At 31.6% G+C, this 13,738-nt stretch overlaps 1 long non-coding RNA gene and 1 pseudogene across 1 annotated transcript; one reads left to right on the forward strand and one right to left on the reverse strand.

Moving 5' to 3' along the window:
• The window catches only part of LOC104720546, a 218,764-nt pseudogene that overhangs the window by 177,674 nt on the left and 27,352 nt on the right, over positions 1-13,738 (forward strand).
• Positions 2,924-4,743, reverse strand: LOC104719478. The gene is made up of 3 exons (XR_756625.1): positions 4,515-4,743; positions 3,539-3,629; positions 2,924-3,158 (listed from the first exon to the last, which is right to left on the reverse strand). It is a non-coding gene; the product is annotated as an uncharacterized LOC104719478 (long non-coding RNA).

Here is a 13,738-nt window from a genome sequence, read left to right on the forward strand (position 1 = left end):
TTTATTAAAACCGAGGCTTATTCTCAAAGACAATTACCATTACTTTTTAAACTTTGACTCAACACTCGAATTTCATAATTTTTTTTGATCCTAGCCAGTGATCAATTAAGCTTGACACATAACCTTACTATACATTAAAACAAGTGAAAGAATTATGTATGAGTAAGTAGGGAAAAAACATTGAAATCTAATTATATATTTTGTATCTACTATTATTTCTTTTTTTGGTTTTGAAGATTTACCATTACTGAAATGAATTACTAAATAACTAACAAGCCGCATTGCTTCAGTGAACCCATAACTCTGTAGATCTTTTTCTTTTCTTTTCTTTTTTGAACAAACAGCATCTTTAGATCTTTGTTATATCTTTCCGTATCAAAAAGATGTAACTGTTTTAATCCAGATTTTAATAAAAAAAGTTAAATACACGAGAAACAAAAAGATTTTAAGAAATGAGGGAGAAAAATTATTTAATAAATTTATCTCCCGGTTTCTAGGAAGTTCATTTTCTTTCTGATATGGTATTTGCCTAACATTATGCGAATAAGGTTTGCCATTATTCATCCGCCCACAAGATTCTTCCATAGATGGATGTGGAATTGCGGTCAATGTTGCAAATATCGATCTCGCCATGTTATACTTGACAACATATAATCAAAACCGGGAACAATGAAGATGATGAAGGGGGCTTTTGTGATAATCAAAATACAGTTATTTAGTATCCTATATAAACGCATGTTTTCACCACCATTATCTTCATCATCTTCATCAGTTCTGATATTTCTTTATCTTTCGTGAACCATAACATGGTGAAACCAATCATTGCGACCTCCACCGTAATTCCATATCCATCTACAGAAGATTCATATGCGAGGATGGAACCTTGTGCGCCTTCTGCGCATAACATTACGTAAATAGCTGATCATACTTCACAACATATAATGAAAAAATAGAGATGATGAAGATAGTGATGGTGAAAAACACGTAAATATATACATAGAGAGCTAGAGTAAATAACGAACAATAATTATCATTTAAGAGAATGCTAATATAACTAGATTCAATACTTGTATCAAGAATCAGAGGGAAAAAAATTATTGGAACATTAATTCTACAACTCTGGTAAATGTATATCTATTTGAGTTTGTGCAGCTTGAATAAGGAATAACTATTCAAAGAAGTATCTCATGAAGGCCATGTGCCACATAGAAATGATGACCAATTGTCATGGCGGATTTCATGGAAAACGTTGGTGACTGATTTTCTTATTCAAGCCTCATGACCACAAATAGGTATACATTTTCTAATTTTTAAAATATTAATTTCATAAATCATTGCTTTCCCTCTTTAGGACTCTCAAATAAGTAGTGAATCTAGCTATATTGATAGTCTTTTAAATGATAATATTGTTTGTTATTACTCTAGCTCGATATCTATACGTGTTTTCACAAAAGCTCCTTCATCATCTTCATTGTTTTTGATTATATGTTTTGAAATATAACATGGTGAGACCGATCATTGCTGATCATGTATTTTTTGAAAATGTTTTGTCAACCATTAGGTTAGATTTCTCACCTTTTGTAATCTTACCTTATGAAATAAACCAAAATTTTGTTTATGTTTTGCATAACCATTGTTATCCAAATTAATTATGCTAACATTCTCTTGTTAAACTATTATGTTCCTTTTTAGGGTGTGTCGCCACATGGTGTCGTACATGAGCAAATGAATCCACCTGCTAATGTTGATGTGAAGGAAATGAAAGCTCCGATTTATATAGACCACACTAAGCAGGTATATGAGTTGATGTTTTGATTGATATTACTTGAGAACAAACAATATGATGCAACTCAAAGTTAGATATCTTGTTTGTTCTCAAGTAATATCAATCAAAACATCAACTCATATACCTGCTTAGTGTGGTCTATATAAATCGGAGCTTTCATTTCCTTCACATCAACATTAGCAGGTGGATTCATTTGCTCATGTACGACACCATGTGGCGACACACCCTAAAACAAAAAAGAATAGTTTAAGAAGAGAATATTAGCATAATTAACATGGATAACAAACGTTATGCAATACATAAACAAAAATTTGGTTGATTTCATAAGGTAAGATTGCAAAAGGTGAGAAATCTATCATGATGGTAGACAGAGCATTTTTCAAAAACTACATGATCATCAATGATCGGTCTCACCATGTTATATTTCTAAATAAGTAATCAAAACAACAAAAATGATGAAGGAGCTTTTGTGAAAAACAAGTAATTATCATTTAAAAGACTACCAATATAACTAGATTCACTACCTAATTGAGAGTCCTAAAGAGAGAAAGCAATTAGTTATGAAATTAATAATTTGAAAATTATAAAATGTATACCTATTTGGGTCATGAGGCTTGAATAAGAAAATCAGGCGCCAACGTTTTCCATGAAATGCACCATGACAATTGGTCATCATAATTTTTCTATGTGGCACGTGGCTTTCATGAGATACTTCCTTGAATAGTTATTCCTTATTCAAGCTGCACAAACTCAAATAGATATACATTTACCAGAGTTGAAGAATTAATGTTCCAATAATTGTTTCCCTCCTTAAGATTCTTAATACAAGTATTGAATCTAGTTATATTAGCATTCTCTTAAATGATAATTATTGTTCGTTATTTACTCTAGCTCTCTCTATATATATACGTGTTTTTTACCACCATTATCTTCATCCCCTTCATCATTTCTATTTTTCATTATATGTTGTGAAGTATGATAAAGTGAAACCAATTCTTACAACCTCAACAACAATTTCATATCCATCTATGGAAGAATCTTGTGTGATGATGGAACCTCATATACTTATAAAAACATAACATGAGATCAGTGTATATAAACTTATTTCCTCAACCTATCCCCATGTTTTATCGTAAAACTAGACAAGTTAGTCATCAATTTCACAAATATATCAATGTTCACTAGTTCCTTGAATAAAAGTTATTTTCTAACAAAAATTTATATGAAAATATAGATGATCTTGTACCTTTACTCTTTTCAACTTATCTCTTCAACCACAGTTTTCTTCATGATTAGAACATAAAGAAGAAAGTAGTGGTTTTTCCAATTGATGTACAAGTGTACCACACGAAAACCTTTGTTCGTTTCCATTCTATACAACAAGGCACATCATATTGAAGAGAATAGTCATGTTTAAAATATAAAACCAAGATTAGTTATAACACGTTCAAAATGTTCACAAGCTAGTAACTTATGTTAATTCTAATGATGACATGTATTTTCTCATATTTTCTCGCTCCACTAGAGAAATCAAACTAGAACCAATGATACCTTGCAAAAAGAGTTTTTTGAAAGCATATATAAGAAAAATAATTAATATTAAGTCTTCTAGCCCAAAAAATTGTAAAAACACATTCCTCAGTTTGGCCTAATAGCTTTTACTTTTCAACCACTAAAAAGTCAAAACTTTCTCAGAACAAAATAATTTCTTCCTCCCAAGCTAAAACTACCCAAAATGATGTGTTTGTATACCTCATAAAGCCTCCTTGACCATTGCCTCTCGTTTATCGTCGTGATTTTATATCGTCTAAATTTTGTATATCATTTATGCTATCTCCACTTTCTAAAAAAATAAATCATCTTCTGTCAAAAACAAAGCATGCACATTTTATAAAATGTCATAAGGACATTAATTTGAAAGTTAACACGCTAGAAATACACTATCGATGAAAAAAGTAAATGGTTCACATATTTATTAAAGAAGATAAATTATTATATAATTATGTTATTTATCTTTCATTTGAAACTGCAAAGAAAGTATAATATCTTCGTCTAACAAAATGTAGTATGAAATCCTTTAATTTTTCTGAGGGACTTCAATGATTTACATGACACCTATGTGAACACACAAAATAATCTTTCATGACTCAATACTTCCCAGTGTTGATAGAAATGGTTTTTAATTAAGTCCAAAATTTTCTGAAAACGTAAACAAAAATAACATAAAGGACACACCAATGTACCCATATCCTCCAAAATTTGTCAAAATACCCACACAATATACTAATACAATTGGATCAACAAAGCAAATAAAATCGAACATGAACTCTTTAAAAAAAAAAGTAAACATGAACTGATATAATCAAATTGAGTAAGAGTATTTAATAATACATTTTAAATAATATTTCGTTAAGAAATAACTTGTAAACATACAGAGCAACTGAAATCACATTCAGTAGTATCCAAAATTCAAAGTTTTCATACAATAAAACCAATAGTGTATAATGTTAGATCCATGTACAGATATATTGTTAGATCTATATGCCTTACTACTCATAAAACAAAATACATCTTAATATTAGGAAAATAAATCAAAATAGAACATGAGTTTACATACTCAAACACCAAACTTTGAATAAAAAGGTTGATACTTTGATTAGTACTCAATTGCAAGAAAATTATACTTATACTTCAAATCTTATCAATTATTTGAATAGGAAACATTTACCTTTTCTGGAATTTCTCTTAGATGACTCAGAAACAAGAAAACAGGAAGAGCTGAAAGATAGATGTATACATGAGAGTGGTTGGGTAAAATAGTGTCAGAGCGTTGCGTATAGATTAAAAGAGACAATGAAAACAAGAAGAGCTTAGAGATCAAATTTCTTGAAAGATAGATTTGTTCTGGACATGAGCAATTATACTTTTGTTGGATACTTTCATTAGACAAAAGAAGATTAAAACCCCATTAATTAGGCTTTTAAGAAAAATGAATCTCTTAATTAAATGAAAGATATCTTTGCACTTTGAGGATAACTATACAATCACATTAAACATTAGTCTCTCTCTCATTAGTCAAAAGAAGATAAGAAATCCATTAGTTGGACAATTAAAGGAAATATATCTTTACACTTTGAATATAATTTAAGTTATATGCAATCAAATTAAACATGTCTCTCTCTCATAAGTCAAAATGAGATAAAAAAATCCATTAATTAGTCTTCTAAAAGGAATATGATTTATATCTTTACACTATGAAGTGTTGTTTATGAAATTATATGATTTGTTTTTTAAAAACATATTTACTTCAATGAAATGATAAAATAATCTGATCATCCATGTTTCTGTTCATTGTCTTGTAACAAAGATTTATGGGATCTTTTATTGCAAAAGAGTTTCTCTTATGTCTTTATTGAAACAGTATGACCAATTTATTTGTTTTTAATTATAATATTAAACTAGTGATCCCATACTCACTAACAAGCTAACCACATTCAAACCAAACGACAGAAATAACGAAACATTAAACCAATGAATCATTCCAACATAAACCAGAGAATCAGCAATCGTATCCCACATTCTAAGGACTCCACTCTAGCAACCTAACAATAGTAAGACAACAACTGATCAAGCCACTAGAACATCCTCCTCTTTATTGTCTTGATTCCACGATCACACTTACCTTTACATGCACCACAAACAATTACCTTTACATGCACCACAAACAACAATTGTGATGCATGAGTGTTCTCATGAACACTCAATGAGGCAATCATCTCATCTATTTCGCTATACACATAAGCAACTGAGAATCTGATGTTTATCAAACAACAAACAAACACAAACAAACTAGGAAAACAAGTATATGCCGCCTGTTGAAAGGGGTGGTGTCAACTGACACCCGCCTGGTTTCAACCGACACTCGCCTAGAGGTAATTTTCGTAGATCACCTGTTGGTCTAGGTTTTCCAAAAAGTTTCATGACCATATCGATATCCCACATTAAATAAAAATATACATACAGTTGAACATAGTTATAGAGGTGTAAAAAATATAAGCTATGTATATAAATATGTACTAGGTAAGGATATTTTTTTTAGTGTATGTTGCAGTTTGCTGTACGTACATAACATTTTTTTGTTTAGTGTACGCCCATAAATCAGTTTTAATGAGAATATTATTGTAATTTTGTAGTCATCATTAACATATCTTCTTCAACAACCATAGCTAATATTGTCGTTGTTGTTCACCGGAAATTTTCTCTTTTTCTTCTTCTCGCTAGAGTTCTACACACCCATACACATCAGATATTTCCTCCTCTTCTTCTCACCGAAGGTCTACACACTAAAACTCACCGAAAATTTCCTCCACTTTTTCTTCTCTCTGGAATTATATACACCGAACTCACTGAATCTTCTAACACATCCAAACATGCCAGAATTGTACACATCCCACTCGCTGGAATTTTAGACACCCAAACTGGCGGGATTAAGTAGGCTAACTATTAATCTTACCCAAGTTACCTAATTTTTACTTGGCGAGATGGTGAACTTCGTGTTCTTCTCTCTCTCTCTTTCTAGTTCTCTTAAAGGTTAATTACACATTTTTTTTGTCAACTGACGTTATTGATAAACTTAGTTCTAACCAAACTAGAATACAAGGTAGAATACTACGCCTAAAAGAGGGGAGGTTTAAGCCGGCAACCAACAAAAATGTCCCCGGAAACAAAATAATTATATTTTTAAGCCGACGGACAACAATTAAAGGTTAATTACACCTTTGCTACGTAGACGACGATGGATTTCTTTGTATCGTGGATCGATTGAAAGAGCTAATCAAATACAATGGTTTTCAGGTTAAATCATATTTTCATTTTGCCACTCGGATAAATACAATTAGTTTGCCATGTTTCAAAAATTAAATCACATAATGTTTTGGATTATATAATAGGTAGCTCCAGCTGAACTAGAGGCTCTCCTACTGGATCACCCAGAAATTCTCGATGCAGCAGTTATTCCGTAAGTTCTTAATTTTTCTTTTATAATTTATAGTTCAGTTTATACAATAAAACCAAACCAACCAAACTGATGAATTTACTGAAACAAAACTAACTAGTGGTGGAGGCAATGTAAAATCATGGGGGTCAATTAACACCCATGATTTTTCAAAAATGGTTTAGATTCTAATAAAAATTTTAAATTGACCCCCTTGGTAAAATATTTTTGCCCCCATCAAATACTTATCCTAATATAGTCCAATAAAAAATTAAACCCATATAAAAATTGTATGTTATTCGGTTTGGTTATCAATTAGTTTTTTCAGTTTTATGAATTAATAGTTTTATAAAAAGGTAAAATCAGATGTAAATCGGTTTGGTTTTAGCTTCGTTCCAGTTTTTAGATTATTTGGTATTTTTTACAAAACAAAAATTTATATAAATGATATATCAATCAATCCGTTAACATAACTCAAACCACAAAGTGGTGGGCTAGTGGTTCTAGCTTGGTGGAAGAGTCACCATGTTTGTCCAAGTCATGATCGGCTCTCTCCAAGCGCAGAATTGCTGACTTTATCCATTTGGCCACATGGGTATGGGCCCATTGCTTACGGACCATTTGCAAACCTGGCTAGGACTCGTTCCCTAAGAACTAGTCTCTGATCTCTCCATAGGTCTGGAGATTTACTCTGAGTTATCAAAAAAAGTGTCAACCAACCAAACCAAAGACCGAAAACTTAATAAAAATGACAATCAAATAGGTACTTACGTTAACCACAATTAAAATAAATCATTTATTTTGATTCGGTTTACTTTTTCTGGTTATAGTTTTTTTGTCCACTGCTTTTTTCTTTTATATCATTTTTGTGGTATTATAATAATTTTTCTTTTCTTTTTTCTTACAAAATAATTCTGATTCCTATGACTAAAATTTCTGGCTCATGTAACTGAAACTAATATAAAGTTTTTATCTGTTTCTTTGCATCACAAAGGTTTCCGGATAAAGAAGCAGGACAATATCCGATGGCTTACGTGACACGAAAACCTGAGAGCAATCTTAGTGAGAAAAAAGTTATCGAATTTATTTCTAAACAGGTGTTATTTATGACCACGACCATATATATAACTCAATTCAGTTATGTAATGTTTTGTAACTTAGGTGATGGATTTTAGTTAATATGATAAACAGGTGGCACCATATAAGAAAATAAGAAAGGTCGCATTTATAGACTCCATACCAAAGACTCAATCGGGCAAGACACTTCGCAAGGATCTAGTCAAATATGCCATTTCTAAGCTTTAAAAGAATCGATACTTTGTCATTTTTACTTGTATGATTATTTTTATCTGACATAATAACAGAGAAGTTAGAACTGTTTAGTTCGATTATGATTTATATGATCAGAACTTTCCTAGTCGAATCGTATATGTTTCTATCTTTGTGGTTGACAAATATATATTCATCACAACACTGTATATCGTGGTTTACCGGTTCGACCGCAGGTCGAGGAGGGGTCTGAAAATGCTGGTTCTATAACAAAGTAAAGTTCTGCTCTTGCTTTTATGAAGAAGAAATTTAAGATTTTTCGGTTAATGTATTAGTAAACCTTACAATGAAACCACCTTTACTGCATCGAATACCTCAGGGCACCGCAGATCAAGTTAATTAGAGTAGCCATGTTAAAAATGTAAAGCCAAGCATATAGTAATGTTAATTTTGCTTTTTTAATTGATTGATTGAATTGTTTTACTGATTACATAATTCAGGATATTTAAAAATGTACTTATTCATAAAAAAGAAGATTGAAGAGGATGAAGAAAGCTGTGATGAAAAACATCTTTATATATCAAAAGTAAAGTCATAACAAACATTAATTATCATTAAAAAAGAACCATTAATGATTATTTAATAGACTACCAATATAATTAGATTCACTATCTAAATGAGAAACCTAAAGAAAGAAAACTTTAATTTTAGTCAAAATAACAATTTTGACATGTGTGTACCTTTTTAGACTCATAAAATTTGGATAAGGGTGATTGACAAAAAAAAAATGGATAAGGGTAACCATTAAGTCTCACGTCACGTAGAAAATACATGATAACCTGAAATAAATTCAAAACATGTATATATCAAATAATGTATATATATTAATATTTTTAAAATATATTTTGTGTTTTAACCTTTTATTTGTAAGATTTGCATAATTGATTATTATTCATTTGAATAAATATTCAAATTTGGATGAAATATTTTTAATAAAATCTAACATGAATATTTTACTTTTCTTAATTATGATAACCTGAAAATATCTAAACAGAATCACAATTCAATAACACAACTTTTTATTGTCAATACAATAAAATATTAACATTGCATCATTTCTATTGAAAATATAAAAAAAAACTTAATCAATTAAAATATATGTAACGCCCACAAATCAGAATACAATAAAATATTAACATTGCATCATTTCTGTTGAAAATATATATAAAAAAATAATCAATTAAAATATATGCATCGATCGATGTATGGTCCGTTTTGTGCGGAACGACTATAGTGAAACGCGTGTTTTGTTGCGTTTTTTGGTTTGTATGTAAGCCAATAACTCGACACTTAGCCACTTTTTAGATCGTTAGTGAAGAAGGAAAAAAGAGAATAAAAGTTCTAAAGGTTTTCATTGAGTTTTGGGTGAGTTTTGGTGCAGTTCTTGAGAGTTTTCTTCTGTGGGAGTGGAGATCCGAGTTTAGAGAGCGTGTTGGGGCTTGCTGTGGTGTGTTCTCGTGCTTGTAGAGTCAGATCCGTCATTCTCAAGGTGAGTGCATTACCATCGCTTATCTGAGAATGAGATTTTCGAGTTTATATGTTTTCTCAGTGATTTGGTGAATTGGAACCTTGTTATTTGTGATTTTCGTTGTTCCTATGAAGTATATTTGGTCTTTGTGTTGTTTGTTCAATAACAAAGAAAAGTTGTGCTCTTAACCTTACTGATTTCGAAAATATTTTTCTGTCTAACTCTAGCATGAAGAAGAAATTTATGATTTACACCTTTGCTGCATCGAATACATCAGGGCAGGGCAGATCAAGTTAATTAGAGTAGCCATGTTAAAAATGTAAAGCCAAGGATATAGTAATGTTAATTTTGCTTTTTTAATTGATTGATTGAATTGTTTTAATGATTACATAATTCAGGATATTTAAAAATGTACTTATTCATAAAAAAAGAAGATTGAAGAGGATGAAGAGAGCTGTGATGAAAAACATCTTTATATATCAAAAGTAAAGTCATAACAAACATTAATTATCATTAAAAAAGAACCATTAATGATTATTTAATAGACTACCAATATAATTAGATTCACTACCTAAATGAGAAACCTAAGGTCCTAAAGAAAGAAAACTTTAATTTTAGTCAAAATAACAATTTTGACATGTGTGTACCTTTTTGGACTCATAAAACTTGGATAAGTGTAACTATTAAGTCTCACGTCATGTAGAAAATACATGATAACATGTAATAAATTCAAAACATGTATATATCAAAACATGTATCTATATTAACATTTTTAAAATATATTTTGTGTTTTAACCATTTATTTGTAAGATTTGCATAATTAATCATTATTCATATGAACAAATATTCAAATTTAAATGACATATTTTTAATAAAATCTAACATGAATAGTTTATTTTTCTTAATTATGATACCTTTATGAAAATATTTAAACAGAATCACAATTTAATAACACAACTTTTTATTGTCAATACAATAAAATATTAACATGACATCATTTCTATTGAAAATATAAAAAAACTTAATCAACTAAAATATATGTTACGCCCGCAAACCGGAAAACAATAAAATATTAACATTGCATCATTTCTATTTAAAATATAAACAAAATCTTAATCAATTAAAATATATGCATCAATCGATGTATGATTCGTTTTCTGCGGATCGACTAAAGTGAAACGCGTGTTTTGTTGCGTTTTTTGGGTTTGTATTTAAGCCAATAACTCGACACTTAGCCACTTTTTGGGTCGTTTGTGAAGAAGGAAAAAAGAGAAGAAAAGTTCTAAGGGTATTCATTGAGTTTTGGGTGAGTTTTGGTGCAGTTCTTGAGAGTTTTCTTCTGTGGGAGTGGAGATCCGAGTTTGGAGAGCGTGTTGGGGCTTGCTGTGGTGTGTTCTCATGCTTGTAGAGTCAGTTCCGTCATTCTCAAGGTGAGTGCATGACCATAGCTTATCTGAGCATGAGATCTTCGAGTATATATGTTTTCTCCGTGATTTGGTGAATTGGAACCTTGTTATTTGTGATTTTTGTTGTTCCTATGAAGTGTATTTGGTCTTTGTGCTGTGAACGAATTATGGTTATGGAGGATGGTTTTGGGTTGATGACAACATCGAGAATCAATGCTAGGGCAGCTACATCGATAGAAATAAGAAGTGCATCGGTCGACGCAGTCACGAGGATTCACAAACAATCGTGACAATGCATCGATCGATGCATCTAGGGATTGAAGAATTCCATCGGTAGTTGCAAGGTGTGCCTCGGTCGACGCAAGGCGCGATGCATCGGTCGATGTAGGGGAGGGTTCATCGGTCGACACGAGGCGTATGTCAGACGATGCAGTTCTCAACTTACGTGTATGTTATGGCTTGGTTGGATATTATTATTGTGGTTGTTGTTTGTGTTTGGAGTTCTTATTGCTTGTGTGTATAGCCTAGTAGATTGGAGCATTGACCCCAGCCAAGATTATGCTCCTTTATCACGGTTCTGTGCACAACTTCAAGCTCCATGTACAACGCCCTGCGCTGTGCCCTACAGCCGCCACCAACGTACCAACAGCTTATGTGCGTGTATGTGCTTTCTACAATATGTCTGTTTCTTCAACCCTATCTTCCTTTATATAGTGAAACCCTAGAGCTTATGTCGGTTTATCCTTGCAGACTACACAACCCGGATCCTGTATGGGCTACACACCAATATAGGCCCAGTTCATGAATCATGCCAAATAAGCCCATATGAAGCAAACATTTACAATAAACTCCACCTTATGCTTCATTTGGTCCAACTCACAAAATCCCCTTTGTGTTGATTATTTCCTGAGAAGAAAAACCAATCTTGTTTTCTCCTGTAGAACCAACAACTCCCAATGATCCTTATATTTGTCCACCTTAGGAATTTTTCAACTTCATCTTCAGAAACTTCAAGAGATTCGCGACTCTCCCTCAAGCTTCCTTCTCATGATGACTGTAATCCCACTTGTAGACAAACTCTGACCACTAAATCCGAGATCTGAAGAAACTCTTACAACCTTGATTCATTGATAATCAATACAAAACACAACCAACATTGACTGTTCTTTTGCGTCCTCTAATGCCATCCTCTGACATTTCTCTGAAATTCCCAGCATCTATCAAATCCTTAGACTGTGTCATGACTGTTTCTATGGTCGAAATTTCTGAAATTTCAGTCTGTGGGTAAATAAGAAGTTCTGGTTCTAGGTGGAGCTGTTGTGAGAAATAGGAGAATCAGTAAAGATCTTCATAAGTGTTTCTAAGACCAGGAGAAACAAGGTTGAAGAAGATGATTTGTGTAAGGAGTTACACGAACTTGTTAGGACAACTGAAGAGCATCCTATGCGATTTTGAGAAGCTGATAAGAACAAGGGTGAAGCTTGACCTCTGCATCTGCCCTGCACAGCTCCCTGCGCTGTGCCCTACAACCGCCACCAACATACCAACAGCTTATGTGCGTGTCTGTGCTTTCTACAATATGTTTGTTTCTTCAATCCTAGATTCCTTTATATAGTGAAATCTTAGAACTTATGTCGGTTTACTATTGAAGACTACACAACCCGGATCATGTATGTACTACACACCAATATTGGCCCAGTTCATTAATGAGGCCAAATAAGATCATATGAAATAAACATTTACAACATTAGATTTTCTTGATACCATACATTCTGGTTTTTAGTACCGTATAGTTTTCCAAGCGTTAGTTTGGTAAACTTTACATCGATTGGTACGTAGGTGGCAAAAAAGAGGCCATGTAAATATGTGTGAATAGAGTTGCGTCTGCCCATTAATATTACAAAGAGAGTAGTAGAAGAATAATATATAATATTGGATATCCACCGAAAATGTGTTCGTCATAATGTATTTGTCAAACTTGTTTTTTTTACTGTTCAATTGACCTTTTTGGATCATTGAATTTTTTTGGTGTTTTGGTTCATGTAATAGCTTCAAGAACCAACCATATACATTATATAGTATTTTCTTCTACGTAAAAACATATGTATTACTATGTTAAACATTGTGAAGTATAAAGTTGGAAGAATTTTAATCATAGAATTTAATGATTTATGTAGGTTTATAATTTTAAAATAATGCATTTAATGTAATGAAAAATTCAATTTAAATTTGGAAAAGAAGAGTCAAAGTACATAGTAATTAGGTAACATTACATATTATATATATCCTATGTGTTGGTTAAGAAATCGCTAGGCGCTAGTCGGGCGGCGAGTACGGGCCTAGCGCCTAGCAAAGAAATCAGGGACTAGTTTTTGATAAATTTTAATAAATTTTTATATTTTTTTAATAATATATGTTTAATCTTTATAAAATAAAAACATTTATACATTCAAAAAACACAAAACAAGTTTCCATTCACATGATATACAAAAATTAGTATGGTCTTGATCTTGAGGACACAAAAAATATGAAAAGTCACAAAAGAATGAAGATTACTTCTTCTTCATTTACTTTCTTCAATGATCAAGTAATTAGCATGTGTTAAACTTTTTGTTTAGTGAAGACTTCTTCTTGATTATCTGCAACTGCAACATTTTCAGATCAAACAAAATTAATAATAAAAAACAGCAAGATTACAAGAACTATTGGTGTCACGTTAAACAACAAATAACGACACAAAAAAAAAAAAAAAAAAA

The sequence above is a fragment of the Camelina sativa genome, chromosome 10 (assembly GCF_000633955.1).
Source record: "Camelina sativa cultivar DH55 chromosome 10, Cs, whole genome shotgun sequence".
Lineage (NCBI taxonomy): Eukaryota > Viridiplantae > Streptophyta > Magnoliopsida > Brassicales > Brassicaceae > Camelina > Camelina sativa.